Raw genomic sequence first — 18,995 nt, 5'->3', positions numbered from 1 at the left:
CAGGTTAAGTGTGGAATTGAACTTGAGCTAATCCTCTTGAGACCAGGTCTGTGCAGAATATATTATTTATGGTTTTCTTCCCTTGGCCAATATGCTGCCTTTTAAAGAATTCATACGAGGAGTTTCAGGATGAGAGGGACTATAGAAATGCACAGTAGCTATCAGTCCTAGAAAAAAAAATATGGATCCGTTTCTGAGTGCCCTACCTTGGATCAACCAGATGTCATGCCTTTTAGTGTCCAGATTTCCTTGATTCTTACAACTTTTCCTACTGAGTTCATACCTTCTATCTCTCTCATAAAAATTAGTTAAAGCCTATTTTACTTAATATTCTTCCTATAGTTTCTTGTGTTTTCTCTCAACCTACATTTCGTATTTAGAAAATAATGCTCATTTCGTACCTTTTTCTCCTGCTGCCTGAGTAGCTCCAAAATCCCCTGTTCCTCCAATAATCCTTCTTTATCTACCACCTCTCTGTGGAAAAGTTAAACTTTTCTTTAATTATTTTATTAGTGCGTGACTAATAAATCTTCCCTAGAGCAGGACTGCTCCCGTTGTCTTTGTCATTTTTCACAATAAAGTCTTAGAAGGCATCACATACTTCATTTAAATCTGTTTTTAAGGCTTCTGTTGGATCTGAACAAATGGTTCTAGTTCTGCTCCAGAGGTAGGAGTTCCCACCGGCATGCTCAGTTTTGCTCGTAGAGTGGGACTCAATGTTGAGTCACCCAGCCACCAGTCTGACTTTAAGGGGACATTTCGGTCCCGGTGGTTGGGTTCCTCTATTGTTCCCAAGTCTTAATTCCTCTTCCCTGTGCCTGAATCCTGGTATTGGTAACTGTCCTTAAAATCCTTGTTTTTAAGGGGCTCCTGGGTGGCTCAAACGGTTAAGCGACTGACTTCCGGCTCAGGTCATGATCTCATGGTTCATGGGTTCAAGACCCGCATCGGGTTCTGTGCTGATAGCTCAGAGCCTGGAGCCTGCTTCAGATTCTCTGTCTCCCTCTCTCTGCCCCTCCCCCACTTGCACTCTGCCTCTCTCTCTCTTTGTCTCAAAAATAGGTAACATTAAAAAACAATTCTTGTCCTTAAAATCCATTCTGTCTCAAGTGCTCTAAGACATATTCCTGGCATTCTCCCCTAAACCTTATCTATCCAATGGTGATTTCTGTCTAGCACCCCAGTGTCCTCCCAGACTGACACCCTGCCATGTTTTCTGCCAGGTCACCTCCTAGGAATGGAGCTGGGTGCCTGGGTCCTGACCCCGGCTCCCTCTCAGGATGAATGCCCCTGTACCCATCCCACACATCCAATTCTGATGCTGCACATGCTGGGAGCTCCGTTATTCTGTTGAAAATATTTCTTTCTGTAGATTGAAATTTTGTCAAAAACGTTGCTGTATCTCTTGAATCCTGCACATAGCTCAGAAAAGGAGGGAGAGGTAGAAATGAACGTGGAAAGGAAGAAAATGAACCTTTATTGTGTACCTTTTTTTGGGCCCTTTGGCACCACGGGCACGTGCCATTAATGAACTCTTTTGTTCCCACAAGAATTCTGCAAAATAGCTTTGTTTCCATCTTACAGGTAAAAGAAAAACAAATTAAAAAAAAAAAAGAAAGAAAGAAAAGAAAAGAAAAGGAACAAAAAAAGCCCCAAATGAGGAATTTGACTCAGCAGTGACTGAGAGCCTCAACCTGGAATCAAACCTGGGTCTTTGGCTTCTGAATCTCTGTGATGTTTCAGCACAGCGGGCTGCACCCTGCCAGTGTGACCAATTCAGGTTTTATATTCTGTGCCTCCCCGCTTCTCTGTTCTAAGTTATTCGATGCTCGCTATTAAATTAAAGCGAATGAAAACAATGTAGAAAATGTGATTACAAGTGACAAAATGGAAAGCCTGTCTCATTATTTCATGGTCACAGCCAGAGCTGAAGGTTCTGGTGATGACGGCATGAAATAAACACATTAGTTGCTCAGCATGAATGCTCGAGAGAGTATTTTCATTATGGTATGGGTTTCTAAATTATTTCCCTTGGACCCATTAAGGAAGCTACAAATCATGAAACATAATTAATGGAACCCGCAAAACTCTCAAAGAAGAGCAAAAACTCTGATGACTGACATTTGTTTTAAATAAAAGGAAGTGTCTGTAATTGCAAAGCCCGAATTAAAATGCCATCAGCCGCATTAATAGAAATCAGTCCTGTTCTTCATTTTCACTAATGTTAGTGTTTATTTATTCACTAACTAACGAAGAGCTTAGGGAAGTTAACTGGGGAGGGGGTATCTAAATGAGAGTCTACGGCAAGTCTCATGGAACGTCCTCCAGCAAAGGCAATAAATGCCCTTTGGACCTAAGCTGATTGAAACAGTAAGACAGACTGTCTTGCTTCCGTTCTCTGGTGTCTGCTGTGGGTCCTGCCATTCCTGAGTCTTTCCAGAGCAGACAATGGGTGAGATAAAGTTGGGATTTTTTCACATTACATCAATATCACTTGCAATTCATCCAAATTTTAATGAGAAAACAACTTAATTTAGTGGGAGAAAAATGAAAAACAATTTTTTAATGTACCTAGTGTGTGTGGTGGGGGAGGGGCACTGTTTAGTTACGATTATATGGTAGGGCTCCTGGGTGGCTCAGTCCTTCAAGCATCTGACTTTGGCTCAGGTCATGATCTCATGGCTGGTGAGTTTGAGCCCGCATTGGGTGAGACCTGCTTCTCTCTCTCTCTCTCTCTCTCTCTCTCTCTGTCTCAAAACAAAGAACATAATTATTTGGTAGATTAAAGTTTGTGTTTGTTTTTATATGAAACAGGCACACCTGAGATCATCTGAAAATTCAAAGAATTCCTAAAATGTGGATCGTATATATATATGATGGCTTTTGCAATCTAGCACATGGTAGATACCTCAACATTTTTTGAATGAACGAAACCACATGGGTCAGAGGACATTCTTAACAATTGACTTAACTTTGTGATTGGGTTTATGTTCGTGCCAGGTTGTCTCAGACCACTGAGGGAGTTTCCGAATCGAACGTGAATCCACAGTGACCTCAGGATGGGCTCTGGCCTGAGGCTGGGTGTATCCTGGTCTCTTCCAGATGATTTGGCTGAGGGGTTGGATAGGACCCTCTTGGGATAATGTCTGCCTGCTCTTAATTCCAGTGATAAACTTCAACAAGGGCAGTGGAAATGAGAGCATGAAGGATGAGGTATCAAGACCTATTCACGGGGACATTCTGGTAAATGTTAGAATTTCTTTATGGAACAGAGGCGGACTAGGGAAAACTAGGAACAGTCCATCTAGGGACAATATAAAAACAAGTTCTCCTGTCTTGGAAAAAATAAAAGAGGCAATTTATATAAAAACAGCAAACAAAGAGCCTGGAACATGGAACAGACATTTAATAAATACTAGTTCCTTTCATTTCCCTTCTTGACAAAGTAGGCTTAGAACATCTTTTTTGGTAGTATTGTGGATGTGTGTGCATGCGTGTGTGTGCGTGTGCGTGTGCGTGTGTGTGTGTGTGTGTGTGTGTGTGTGTGTGTGTTTGGAGGAGGATGCTAGGTAAGGAAAGAATGAAATAACTGTATTCCCAAAATATGCATATGCGATAGGAGAATATATTGAGTATATATTTGGTGCCATCCTCACAATCGCTTCTAACCTCTACTGGGAGATTAACTAGGCAAAGCACACAGACTTCTTCACTAGAAAAATTCATAAGGAAAGATATGATTCAGGCTTTGAGTGTCACAATAGACATCTGAAGACCCTGGCAGAGATAAGAGCTTTGGGGGAAAAGACGGGAGAGGGTTGAACTGAAAGAGCCTGGATCTTCTAAATGTCAAGAGTAGGATGTTGACCTAAATATCCCGTGGTGTTGCAGATTTGATGGTAGGTCAGGACAAGTAAGTAAAGATTCCTCAACGTGGGGGACTGAGGAGCATATGAGACAAAAGTCAAGAGGAAGAGAAGTTGGTGGGCATCTCTCACCAAAGGACAGCTTCAGGAGCTGAGCAGAAGCGGGTGATGGCTGATGAGAGCCTCCTGTACGTGCAGAGATCTGAACACAGACCTGGGAATTGAGATGTGATATAAATCTTGTGTCACCAAGATATGGAAGCAGCAGACCATCCCAGTGCTCCCAGATCCATGGGCCATAGGAAGGCACAAATGCCAGTGAGTGCAGAGGGCTGGTTGACCTGAAAGTGTCCCACGGTTGGGAGGAGAATGTGCTAAGAATTGGTACCTAAGCTTGTCATGTGGGACTGCCTTTCCTCAGCACATGCTTCCCCTGGCACATGGCCATGACTAACCTTCAAACCCACCACTCCCAGCACTCACTATGGACAATCCATGATGCTGGATTATCTTCCAGCATTTCGAATTAACTTCAAGGAAAAGAAGCCTAAGGGGAAAAATCCTTAACTGACTGGGTGGAATGGGGTCAAGAAATAGAAACTCCATTTAGTTATTAAAAAATAAAGACTATGTGTCTTACACACTTGAGTGTGCACAGTTAAAAATATATATATATATATATATATATATATATATATATAAAGATGTGCAAATGCATAAAAGCTGGGTGGCCCCAGTGGGGGCACATTTGAGAACAAGGAGAAAATTAGAATTTTGTTTCTTCTGGAAAAGTTAAGAGGGCACTGAGATACTTTGGAGGGCTCCTGCACCATCTCAAACCAAAAACGTTTGAAAAATACTAAGTAGGTTAAATTATACATGGCGCCATTTTTAAGACAGAATATTTCTTACAGTCTCAGAGGCTGCGTTCTGACTAACATATTTCAGATGGCTCTGTTTAGCCTTTCTCATAAAGACAAAGTAAGCATGAGTGCCATACAATTCTTCTACTGAATCTGCCTCCTCATGTTTGACCTGAAACTATTTTTCTTATTCTTTGTATCAGAAACAGTTTCCCCCATGGTTTCCCAGCTTGTTTTTATTACTAGGGTCGAAACTGCTGCCGTTTTAGGCAGGAAGCCCACCTTGGGTGGGGTTTCAGAACAGAAAGGGTCCGGCAGGAGACCTCAGGGCAACAAGAGTTTCATGTGATAGAAGTGAAACACGCCCTAACCACGAACTAAAATAAAGGAAAACCACACTAGAAGATTAACATCTCTCGAAGGCCATGGGATTTCATCCAGTTAAATATTTATTCTTTTCTTTCCTATGCATTGATTTCTTCCTTTTCATGCTAGTACAAATTTCTTTCTTGCCCTTGATGTAACAATTTGAGCAAAAATAAATCACTCTCAACCTGTCGGATGATTTCTCCAGAGGTGGTATGTGTTGGGGCAAACAGCCCTGGATTAAGAGAGGGATCAAGGTTATGCACTCAGTGTCACCACTTAGGAGATTTGGGGGCAAATTCCTCTGTGTATTCGTCTGCTCTGGCTGTCATAACAAAACACCATAGACCGGGTGGCTTAAAAAACAGAAATTAGTTTTCTCACAGTTTGGAAGCCTGGAAGTCTGAGGTGAGGGTGCCAATAGGGTTGGATTCCGCTGAGAGCTTTCTTCGGGCTTGTAGAGGCCACCTTCTTGTCGTACGCTCACAGGACGGAGAGGGAGAAAGATCTCCCTCTCTCTTCCTCTACTCATAAGGCCACCAATCTTATCAGGTTAGGACCCTACCCTTATGACCTCATTTAACCATAATTACCTCCTAAAAACCCTATCTTCAAATACAGTCACACTGGGAATTAAAGCTTCAATACAGGAATTTGAGGGGGGCGGGTATATAATTCAGTCGATAGGACCCCGTATCTTAGTTTCTTAATCTAAAATAAGCTCGAAAGGTAAAAGAGCAAATGAGACCATTAAGACACATGAAAGTTCTTTGCAAATGATCAAATCCTATGCAAATGGAAGATATCAATTAATAAAAACAATAATATTGAAGAAAAACACCATCAGTAGAAAGGCTGATGTATTTCTGACTTCTGAGCTGCATACGAACATTTGAAAAATCCCTTAACCATGTATGTACCTCAGTCCAGGCAAATTGGAACAGCAATGTCCTGAAATAGACTATCTAAATGAATGTGTGATCATTTGAACCGATAATGAAATATTTGTTCTTGTCTAAGCAATTAACTTCAGGATACCTAATAATTGCCTCTTACATCCCTTCTAAGTTGCATCCCATGTGTGAATATCGAATCACTATCCTAATAACGTTTAAATATCACTCATCACCCTAGTCAACATATCTACATCTGAAAACCTTCTGCAGAGGCCTCCACTTGCATTAAGTGTCTGATTTCTGTAAATAATACCAAAAAGTTAAGGCTTTGCCATTTTAATCTCCTTAACTATTATTTATTATTTTTGAATACCGGCAATATAACCAGGGCCGTGTAAAATAAGAGAAAAATATTACCCCAGCATGGAGACTTATGTAATCAGAAGAGCAAACGATTCAAATAGGTTTGAAGGATGGTTGTAAGACTTGGTAGCTTTCCTTCTTTAGGGTGTTGGCTATTTTTAAACCTGTTTCACCATGGTGCCTTTAGCAACTATTACTGTGATCACACAGGGCACATGCTACTTTTGAAAAGCTATATTCAGACTGACTTCCTGTTTCTGTGTTAGTCAGTATGGTAACGGGACAGATATTTTTCTCAAAGAAAGGGTATCTCCTTCCATTGGAACCCACGGGAACAGTTCCTCCACAGGCATAGGACATCCTGAAGTCTCATTCTATAGAGATGACTGACCATATTTACAACAACAATAATAATAAACAGTAAAAGACAGTAGTTTTTAAGCTGAAGTTCATGAACGGCTTTATGGGATCTGTAAATTCCATGTAAGGTGGATTTCAATGGTCTCTCAAAAGGTCTATGCTTAAAAATGTTGGGGGTGCCTGAGTGGCTTAGTTGGTTAAGTGTCCGACTCCTGATTTCAGCTAAAGTCATGATCTCATGATTCACAAGATCGAGCCCCCTGTTGGACTCTACTGGCTTCAGCATGGAGCCTGCTGCAGATTCTCTCTCTCCCTCTCTCTCTCTGCCCCTCCTTTGCTCATGACCTCTCTCTCAAAATAAATAAATAAAACATTTAAAAAATCAATAATGAAAAGGTTTGAAGTCACAGAAATAAATATCAGTTAATTGCTTGCTTTTTAAGTTAAGAAGTCAAGAACACAGTTAAGAAGTGCGTGCTTCTTATCCAGATGGCTAACAGACACGTGAAAAGATGCTCAACATCACTCATCATCAGGGAAATGCAAATCAAAACCACAATGAGATATCACCTCACACCTGTCAGAGTGGCTAACATTAACAACTTGGGAAACAACAGATGTTGACGAGGATGTGGAGAAAGAGGATCTTTCTGGCACCGGTGGTGGGAACGCAAACTGGTGCAGCCACTCTGGAAAACAGTATGGATGTCCCTCAAAAAATTGAAAATAGAACTACCCTATGACCCAGCAATTGCACTACTAGGTACTTATCCAAATGATACAAAATTGCTGATTCAAAGGGGCCCAGGCACCCCAATGTTTATAGCAGCACTATCAATAATAGCCAAATCATGGAACGAGCCCAAATGTCTATTGACTGATGAATGGATAAAGAAGATGTGGTTTATATATACAATGGAATACTACTCGGCAGTGAAAAAGAATGAAATCTTGCCAGTTCCAACAATGTGGATGGAACTGGTGGGTATTAGGCTAAGCGAAATTAGTCAGAGAAAGACAGCTATCCTATGACTTCACTTATATGTGGAACTTGAGAAACTCAATAGGTGAATATAGGGGAAGGGAAGGAAAAATAAGATAAAAACAGAGAGGGAAGCAAACCATAAGAGACTCTTAAATACAGAGAACAAACTGAGGGTTGCTGGAGGGAGGTGGGTGGGGGAGGGGTTAAATGGGTGGCAGGCATTAAGGAGGACACTTTTTGGGATGAGCACTCCTATGTGAGAGATGAATCGCTGCGTTCTACTCCTGAAGCCAAGACTGTACTGTATGGTAACTAACTTGAATTCAAAGAAAAAAAAAGTGCATACCTCTTTCCCATAGGACTTTCTTTAATATATTGTTAATGGTACTATTAAAAAAGAAAACTATAGCATACTCTTATGATGGGTAAGGCACTATGCTTAATGCCACGGAGAACACAAATATAAACAAAGCCTGCGGCCCCTACATCCTCCAGGGTCATACAATCTTACAGAAGAGTAAAGAAATTTATAAAAACAGGGTGCCTGGGTGGCTCAGTCAGTCAGGCGTTTGACTTCAGTTTAGGTCATGATCTCACATTCATGGGTTCATGTCCCGTGTCGGGTCTGTGCTGACAGCTCAGAGCCTGGAGCCTGTTTCAGATTCTGTGTCTCCCATGCTCTCTGCCCCTCCCCCACTCATGCTCTTTCTGTCTCTCAAAAACCAATAAATTAAAAAAAAAATTATTTCAGAATGTATGAAAACAACAGTAAAACAAGGCAGACTGTGATAAAGGCCAAAGAGTAGGCATAAAAGAATTCTTAAGGAACCTGTCAAAGACATTAACACTCCCTGGAAGAAGTTGTATTTGGACGGGGCTTTGAAAAGTAAATAGAATTTCACCAGGTATAATTTGGGGAAGAACATTCTTAGCAGGAGGAGGAGCTTCAGTAAATGTGGGGAAGGGAAAGCATGAGGTGTGTTCAGACCGCTGATCTGGGGGGCAGTGGGAAACAGCATGGCCAATTCTTGGGTATTTTGGGTCAGGGAGTGCGTCAAAACGTCATTTAGATGGGAGAAAAGTAAACGAAAAATCCGTAGCTATAGTCCAGCTCAAAAAGGAATGATGCCTGAAGTCAGACATTATCCTTGGGAAAGGAAAGCGGAGTGAGGATGCATGTTGTATGCAGGTTCCAGCATTGAATATGTAAGAGAATCATGAGGCAGAGACGGGAACCAGAAATAGGAGATGCTTAACATATTAGAGGCTATTGCGTTGGGAGTGTAGTTTTTATGGAGCTGAATTTGTCCCCGTAGGTACAGAATGGTCAGTGTTTTGATAATTCACCCCTGTCTGTGACCTCAATAGACTGTTCATGAACCCTTTCACTGTAGGTGTGATGGAATTCTCTTGCTGCTTAGAAAGAAGACACTGGTATTAATGATCTCCTAGTGGACTTGAGAAGATATATACGCACTAAAACACAAGGTGAAGTTTAATTCTTCAGCAAAAGTCAGTGACGGTCACCAAAATGGGTGAGGAGGAAGAAGAGGAGGGTTCAGGCAATAATAATGCTTAAAATCACTGGTTCATGGTGACCCAGCAAAGCCTTGAGAGGCGGGTTTGTTGGGATCTCCAAGATTGGAAGCCGGTGATCTTGTTGAGGGAGGCTGTGTGAGAGAGGAGAGAGAGAGGAGGAAGGTCCTTTGGAGGACATACCTCCGAGAGGAGGAAGGAAGTTTCGAGGCAATGAAAGCGGCCTGAGAAGATAACAGGAAGGTAGAGGGGAACTGGGAGAGAGTCACATCATGGAAGCAAAGGTGCAAGAAGGAAATGGTGGTCATCGGGGTGTGCAATATTGAGAGAGACTGAGAAACACGTGGTCCAAGGAGAGGCCATCGGATTTGACATTGGCACTTTGCTCCAGACCTCAAGGAAGGCAGTTTTAATAGAGTGGTGGCTGGAAGAGACACTTAAGGCAAGTGGGGAGGGACCCTCACCGAGGATGTGGAAAAGGGAGCACTGCACACACCTAGGGGAGGTGTCGTGGCAACTGCACGCTTGAGACGGTCAAAGGGAAAGAGGAGCAGAGACTCTGAGAGCAAGAAAGGGAAGGAGAGAGAGGACTGTGGCGAGACAGCAGAGAGCGGAAGAAATAAAACTGAAGAGAGAGTGGGAGAGGAGGAAAAGAATAAAAATGTACAGCAATTCTTACATGGGGATAAAGGTGATTACTTACATTTATCTTCATGTGAAGTTTGTCCTTTTGTAGAAAGTAGGTTTAGCGTCAGAAACGTAAAGGAATGCAAAGAATCAGAAGAGCCACTAAATACGCCATCGCACGGACAGCAATTCCCAAGTACTGGGGAGTATTCACTGAGCTTTCGGGAGTATAGATTTGCAGTGTCTCCAACTATCCCAGTCTCTGGATCTCCTCTGTCACTACTCAGCAGCCAGGGAGCCGGAGTGCTAACAGACAGAGGGAGTGCCTCCCTGGTCGGGGATGAAAACTGGGTGGGGTGGGTGTGCTGGCAGAAAATCAAGCAGCATGAGGTCTGTTGAGTCTGCCTGGAACAGAGAGGAACGTAAAGCCAGAATGCACTGATTATTTCATGCGGATTGGTCCCGTGTCTTAAGCTTGACTGTAAACTTCTGCAGGTGGTGTCGTACAGGGGTTAACGGCACATGTTTTGGGGACACCTGGGTGGCTCAGTTGGTTAAGCGTCTCTTGATTTCAGCTCAGGTCACGATCTTGCAGTTCGTGTGTTTGAGGCCTGCATCGGGCTCTGCACTGACCGTGTAGAGCCCGCTTGGGGTTCTCTCTCTCTCTCTCTCTCTCTCTCTCTCTCTGCCCCCCCCCCAAATAAATTTAAAAACTTAAAAAAAAGGGCACATGTTTTGGGGTGAGGACAGAGCTGGCTGAGAATTGTAAAACCCTGAGGGAGACTTGTAAAATGCTGGCCTTTGGAACGCCCAACCCTGCCCCCAGGAGGTGGCATTTTTGGATACTCATGAGTAAGAACCGATGATCAAAACACATTTGCTTCTTGTCTGCTGCTCCGGAAAAAAATCAGTCTGACAACATTCCAAAGAAAATAAATATAATAGTAATAAGACTTCTATTAATATACTTGAGAAGCATATGTTATAAAACTGAGGAAGCATCTTTACTGTTACTGTTGAAAGTCTAACTGAATGTAGATATGTATCTGCCCCTTCATAATAAAGCATTCAACTTGAACTCATAGGAATTAAAACTTTTTCGTGTTTTGATTAGTGCCATAGCAGAATTGCTGTGTCTTTCCAATATTAATTACCAAGCATATTAAAGAGAAAAAAATGCCACCTCCTTAAAAACCCACATTGCAGTCTGAATGACTCTATAATACATATTTTTAATTGGAAAATACATAGCTTCTCTTTGCTCAAGGAACTGTACTCATAATTTGTGTTGTGCTGTTTTGTACCCTAAAGCTAAAAATTAATAGGGAAAAAAATTGAGAGCAAAGAGGTTAATGTCTAGTTTATTGAGGGAATGGCTTATTCCTTTCATGAGAATAATTGACATCAAAGGCCACTAATCTCAACATTAAATAGCAAAGAGATAAAACAGTGACCCCAACACAAAACTAGTTTTTCTTGCCCCAAACTCAAATACCTGTGATCAGTCTGAAAGAAAACAAAGTGCTCATCAATATCTTATCTCAGAAGTATAAAATAATTAACTTTTCTTCATCTGAAAACATTTTTACTTTTTTCTGTTTATTTTGAGAGACAGAGAGAGAGAGAGAGAGAGAGAGCGCACATGCAAGCGGACAGTCAGCACAGAGCCTGATGCGGGCTCGAACTCACGAACTTCGAGATCATGACTTGAGCCGAAATCAAGAGTCAGATGCTCAACCGACTGAGCCACCCAGGTGCCCTTTATTTATTTTCTTTTTAAAAATACTGTTGGGGCGCCTGGGTGGCGCAGTCGGTTAAGCGTCCGACTTCAGCCAGGTCACGATCTCGCGGTCCGTGAGTTCGAGCCCTGCGTCAGGCTCAGGGCTGATGGCTCGGAGCCTGGAGTCTGTTTCTGATTCTGGGTCTCCCTCTCTCTCTGCCCCTCCCCCGTTCATGCTCTGTCTCTCTCTGTCCCAAAAATAAATAAAAAACGTTGAAAAAAAATAATAAAAATACTGTTATGGCGGTATGTTTGCATATAATAAAATGCAAATAAAACGCATTGTAAGCATATCATTTGATAAGTTTTGGAAAATGTAGGTACCTGTGCAATCACCACCACAATCTTGATACAGAATATTTCCATCACACCAAAATGTCCCTGGTCGAACTGCAGCTAATTCCCCACCGACCCCCTGCCTAGAACAAGCTCTGTTCTGCTATCTGATAGACTGTTGGTTTTGCCTGATCTAGAATTTCACACAAAGGGAATCATACAGAACGTATTCTTTTTTCTGGCTTCTCTCACTAAGTATAATATGATTGCATTTATCAGTAATTCATTTCTTTTTTTTTTATTGCTAAGTAGTGTTCCATTGTGTAGTTATATCAAAATTTGTTTACCCATTAATCTGTTCAGAGGATACTTGAGCTATTTCCAGTTTGGGACTATTAGGAATCAACTGCGCTGAACATTTGAATCCAACTCTTTCAGGGCACACATGTTTTCTTTACTCATGGGTAAATTCCCGAGTGAAATTAACAGTACCATTGTTACATTCCACCAAAATAGAAAGTTCCAGTGGTTCTACATTTTTGCTAGTGTCACTAATGATGTCTTCTTTGTGTTGTGATTTTTTTTTTTTTTTTTTTTTTACTTTGAGTTCACAGGAGTTCTTTGAGATCCAAGTTTTGGGGAAGGGATTCTAGAGAGAGGATTTGTAGTTTCTTTTCCTAGTTGAATCAGACTGCTTATCCAATATCCTTGCATCAGAAATCTCCAGATGCTCCAGTTTTTGTTCTTCTGAGGCTGTTCACACTTCCCTGATTTTCTAAGCTGTGACGGAAGTTCTACTCTGTGGACCCACATCCCTGTTCATTCCTACGCACAATTACCAGAGGTACTGAGTGAGTTTTTACCTCTTACAACTAGGTGAACCTAAGGAAATCTCCTGAATTGTAAGTGGGTGTGGAATACAGGTGCCAGGAAAGAAATCTAGAGGTTCGTCCTTAATCTGTCACATGACCTTGGAGCGTCCACGTCCACCTTTATCTGGAAGAAACAGGTCCTTCTTCCAGGGCCCACGCAAGTATACTGTGGAGTTACTTTGTTGCAAACCCAGAAAACCCTGCTATGCACCAGCCTGGCAGCTTGGCCTCAGGCTCCACATGGCTGATCCCGGAGCCAATCAGACGAGAAGTCAGAGCAAGAGGGATGGGGGAGTTGCGTTGGAAATTCCACATGCAGGATCAGTGATGCAAATGCAGCAATATCCAGCTTGCAGTGCCGGTTTCTGGTTGTGTGAAATTTAGGGAAATGTCTTTCTCCATTAAGCAGACAGAATATCGTACTGAAGAAACACGGCTTTTGTGTTCAGTGTCTGCCAGTAGGGTGTGTGAGTCCCAGCACTTGGTGCTGTTGACTCTTGGCTGTGTCTCAGCTCACAGGGTAAAAACAGGTACACCCTTTTCCAATTTCTAGTGCTTATTTATTTACCTGGTAACATCGTGGGCTTTGGGGATAGTTGGCTCATTGATTAATCACTGCCTTAAGCAACTAATTTTTTTTCCTAGTTCAAAGGTTTTTCACATTTGAAAGGTTGGGCCTGCATAGTAACTCATCAGATGTCAGTGGTTTACAAGTACATTTTGTACTTGTAGGTTCATTGGCCTGGAGTTTAGAATTACAAATTTAGTCGCAACCGTGCATTCCACGGTCTGGCTCTCGGCAGGGAACACTGGGAAGTACGAGCCTCAGCATGCACAAGTGCGTATCTGCAATGCATTTGCGTGTCTCTACAGAAGGAAGATGAATCAGAAAGAAATGAAAAATGGAATTATAGGTAATATTTTCCCTCGCTGCTATGTTCTAAACATCTACATACAATCATACTGTAGGATTACTTAGAGAGAACTGGGGATTTTTTTAATACACTAGTTTGTTTAGAACAGCTGTAGTTCACAGCAAAATCGAACAGAAGGTAGAGCTTTCCCCTGACCCCACACATGCATAGCTTCCCCTACTGTCGACATCCTAGCACAAAAGGGGTACATTTGGTACAATCCAGGAATCTCCAGTGACACATCATTATCACCCGAAGTCCATGGTTTACATGAAGGTCACTCTTGGTGGAGTACCGTCTGTTAGTCTGAACAAATGTATAAGATGTATCTATCACTATGGTATTATATAGAGAGTATTTTTACTGCCTTAAAAATCCTTTGTGCTCCATCTATTCAACACTCCCTCCTCCCTAACCCCTGGCAACCACTGATCCTTTCGCCGTCTGCATAGTTTTGCCTTTTCTGGAATATCACACGGTATGTAGCCTTTTCAGATTGGCTTACTTTGCTTTATAAAATGTTCCTCTATGTCTTTTCATGGCTCATTTCTTTTTAGTGCTGAATGATATTCCATTGTCTAGATGTACACAGTTTAACTGGGGGGGGGGGTGGTTAGAAAAATGTTACTCTTTGGGGTATTTAGGAGGTAATCACATTTAGGAGGCAAACCACAGTTTAACTGGGGGATTTTTAAAAAGATGTTGCTCTTTGGGGGTGTTTAGGAGGTAAACACGTAATCAAGTGGTATTAAAGAGCCCCTTAAAGTGGAAACAGGAAATGAAAAACCCAAGATAGTTGTGGGAATGGAAAAGAGACTGCATAACCGCAATCAATACATGTTTGAACTGAACATAAAGAGGGCTGTTTCCTGGAATAAAACTTGTGTGCAGGGAGTCAAAGCAACCTGGGCCACAATGAACCATATTAGTTGTCACTTTCCCTATCAGAAGATGATTGCCTTCCAGTCATTCGGTATCCTTACAACTAGTCTCATTAAATGGGTCAGCCAGTGGTTCAGGGGAAAACTTGGCAAGAGGTCAGAGAAAAGCTGTTTCTCTGTGCCTGGTCTGTAAATAAACACAGGTATCTCCCACTTATTGGAAGTTCAAGGTACTTGAACATCGCTTTTACAAAAGACCTACATTAGTGCCTGTCTGCACTGATGAAAAGAATCCAAAGAGGACTTTCACTTTTACCAAAAAAAAAAAAAAAAAAAAAAAAAAAAGCAAAGAATGAAAAGAGCGTTGGGCATTTGTTTTGCGGTGGGTCATTACAGAGACAACATGTACTCTGAGCAGCAAGAGTGGTCCCACCAAGCTCCTTCCCCAGGAACTCAGCTCAACATCTTGGTACCAAGGCTTCATACCTGTGAACTTTTGTCTGTGAGCACCTGTGATTTATCTTGACTTATTTTGTCCGTCCATTAGCTGGATGTGTCCTAAGATATCAGAGAAACCTAAAAGAGGTTATTACTGTGTGGTCTGGGAATGCTCAAGAATGCTCAAAAATGTTTCCATGTAAATTAATGGTCATTGCTTTGCTGTTTTACATCCTTTCAATAAGGAAAGCTTTTGAAAGAACGTTCTACTTACGGATGGCGGGGACAACCTGTACTTATTTTTATAAAGCAGTTAGTGAAAAATTCACATTCTCTTTTTAAAAAATTTTTTTATTTATTTTTGAGACAGAGAGAGACAAAGTATGAGCAGGGGAGGGGCAGAGAGAGGGAGACACAGAATCTGAAACAGGCTCCAGGCTCTGAGCTGTCAGCGCAGAGCCCGACACGGGGCTTGAACTCACAGACCGTGAGTCATGACCTGAGCTGAAGTCAGACGCTTGACCGACTGAGCCACCCAAGCACTCCAAAAAGTTCACATTCTAAGAGGCACTCTTAATTCAAAAGTCTTTCCACAAAATTCTGAACATTTTCTACCCCAGCGAATCCTATTATCCCAGTACCTATTCTTCAGCCTTCTGCTGGTGAAGCTTTCCTTCTTGAATTGTTTCAAAAGCCCCAATAGTGTCTTAAGTGGGGTGGATAAAGAGAGTTTCTTTCAAGGTGAAACTCTGAGGACTGAGCGGGCTATGGGTTTTGGGCTCTACTTACTTTAAGAAGAGATGACCCACCCTTATGAGACGACTGGCAGTGTTGACATCCAACCAGAAGCTTTCATTTTTTTTTGATTTGGGGCCCGAGGATTAGCCCTTTTCTGGTTTCAGAAAGAAATATCACAAAGTAGCAGGTAGGCGCCATTTTCTATGACATCAAGCAACTCCACCCCCCCCCCCATTTTGTAAATTTTTGTAATTTTTGTTCTTGAGATTATAGTAGTCCAGACATCCCGTTTTTATTTATCAATAATTGATTCATTAATTCAAGCAACACTTACTGAGCACCTACTATGTGTCAGATACTGTTCTAGGAACTAAGGATGCAACAGTGAACTAGAAAGAAACGAGCTGTTTTCTCATGGACTTTATCTTCTAGACGGAGAAATAAGGTATGAGCAAGTAGACCAGTTAGATAGTTTTGAGGGTAGTAAGAGTCAGGAGGGAAATACAATAACTTAATAAACTGGAGAGTCGCCAGGGGTGGGGGTTGTTTCACCTAAGGTGCTCAGGGAAGGACTTCACAGCCCTGGACAACAACAACAACAAAGTCAATTTTTCTTTAAATAAGTGATTTAAGTTTCTAGGGAGAAACAGGGTACCACTGTGGATATATACACCAACCCCCCATTCTGGCCATCAGGGATTCTCCGGGTCTCTTATCCTAAAGCGAATCTTGCCAACCAGTAAGGCCCCCTGCGTCCACAGGGACTTGACTGCTCCATTTTATTATTTTAAAAAAATTTTTTTTCAACGTTTTTAATTTATTTTTGGGACAGAGAGAGACAGAGCATGAACGGGGGAGGGGCAGAGAGAGAGGGAGACACAGAATCGGAAACAGGCTCCAGGCTCTGAGCCATCAGCCCAGAGCCCGACGCGGGGCTCGAACCCACGGACCGCGGGATCGTGACCTGTTGACTGCTCCGTTTTAAAAGAGTAGACCATCAGGTGTCTTAGAGATACTTAGGACATGTGGAAACATAAAATAAAGACCTCTGTCTACACTCCGAGAAGAAAAACAACCAAACAAACCCAGAAACAAATGATCCCAGAGGAAGTAGTGCTAAATGTAGTAAATAGGTACAAACTTCAAACAGACAAATGGTGGACATGTGCTGAGCTCAGGGAAGGGCATTTTTGCAGCAGGCTCAGAAAACAACTGGTTTACAGAGGAGAAGAAACACGGAGGGCTCTGCAAGGTATGTCCTTAGAATAAAGAGAGCAAGATGGAATAGATAACAGAAATGAAACGTTGAAAAATCCTGGGAAGTGATTAGGGCACAAAATGCAAGGGAAAAAGGTAAGGCTCTCAGACACTCCAGTGAACAACAACAACCAAGCACCCAATCTCCCTAAGACAGTTTTAATCCCAAACTGCAGTTAACTAACTGTGCTGTGACTTTTAGAATTGGCAGATATAAAGCAGGAGAATCCACTTGAACTAAATTTTAGAATTATTCTCCAAGTATCACAGGGGTTATGGCATTACAATCCTGGAGAAAGAAGAATACTCATGGCACACCCGGGTCTCTGCAGAGGACAAGAATTACGTGATTACAATAACGTAAACACCATCAATGGGTGTTGACCTCTACAATCAGCTTGCAAAGAAATCACGAAAGACATAACCACCGTAACTACACGAAAGAAAAGCTAGAGGAAAGACTGACTACATGAAAGAAAAATTTGACAGATGTCAAGGGTGAATGGGGGAGTGGGCAGCGAAGGGAAGAGGGAATCCACTGGTGTCACCAGCTCCCAAATGGGGAGCCAAGAGGACTGTGTGTCTGGATAAGACGTGGAGGTGTTTAGTCACCCATTGATGGTGTTATATTGGGAGGCCGAGGGCAGAGGATGTGGTACAAGGCACAATCATCCATCTATCACAGCAGGAAGTTACAGATAATCATTACAGATGATACACCATGAAATGTCACATTAAGTGTACTATTTAGAGGGGCTCCTGGGTGGCTCAGTCTTTTAAGCCTCGGACTCTTGGTTTTGGCTCAGGTCCTGATCTCACAGCTTTGTGGGTTTGAGCCCCACGTTGGGCTCTGTGCTGACAGTGTGGAGCCTGCTTGGGATTCTCTCTCTCTCCCTCTCTCTCTGCCTCTCCCCCGCTTGTGCTGTCTCGGTTACTCTTAAAATATATAAATAAACTTTAAAAAAAAGCATACTATTTAGAGATTTATGGGTAAGCACCAGAAGACTCATTTAAAAGTGGCGTCCTCTAGAAAAAGGTATCACAGATGTGGATGGGTTGACCAAATAACTGGTCTTTTCCATTAGAAGCCTGTGGTGCTAAACAATTTATACATATAAAATTTGTATCCTGAGGAAATTTCTGAGCCACCTTTGCTCCCAGCCCATCAGGGGGCCCATAAAGGCCTTCATCATCTGATGAGATGAGCCTATGAACCTTTCCAGCATAATGATACAAACTCTTTAATAATTTAGTTTGGGGAGGCAGGAGAGAAAGCCGCTGTTCATTGAGTAGGAGGGGAAAATCTTACCTTAATGTCTTCAGACTATCCTTTTCAGGGTATTTTTTTAGTGGAGTCTATATATATATATATATATATATATATATATATATATATATAACATAAAATTTGCCATCATAATCATTTTAAGTGTAGGCTGCAGTGGTATTCATTATACTCATTATGTAATGCAGTCGTCACCACTGTCTAGTTCCAAAATTCTGCCCTTCAACAGAAACTCTGTACCCAGTAAACAATAACTTGCCACCACCTTCCTCTCAGCCCCTGGCAATTTCCATCCTGCTTTCCATCTCTATGGATTTTCCCATTCTATGCACCTCATATAACGGGAATCAAACAATATCTGCCCTTTTGCATCCTGCTTATTTCACTAATCTTCAAACTACTTTTTCACAATTTTCTGAAATATTCTTAGGCCAATGGCAGGATGCGAAAGTCATGGGAAATGTGACGGCAAAGTATTTAGCTCCATATACAATCTTGATGGCACCAGAAAAAAAAAAAAGTATCTATCCATTGGGAACAATGGCTGCTGGGTTTTCCAGACTCCAGGACCAGTGACTGAGCCCACACAGTCTCTTCCTGGGTCATTACAGCAGAGAAGCACATTTTGCTAGCGTGGGGAAGAAGGTCACATGACAGCTGCTGCCTTCTGACCAGCATTGACGCAGGACTGT

Source organism: Prionailurus viverrinus, chromosome D1 (assembly GCF_022837055.1).
Source record: "Prionailurus viverrinus isolate Anna chromosome D1, UM_Priviv_1.0, whole genome shotgun sequence".
NCBI classification, from domain to species: Eukaryota; Metazoa; Chordata; class Mammalia; order Carnivora; family Felidae; genus Prionailurus; species Prionailurus viverrinus.
The sequence above is the reverse complement of the archived record's forward strand: the minus strand, read 5'-3'. Positions refer to the sequence as shown.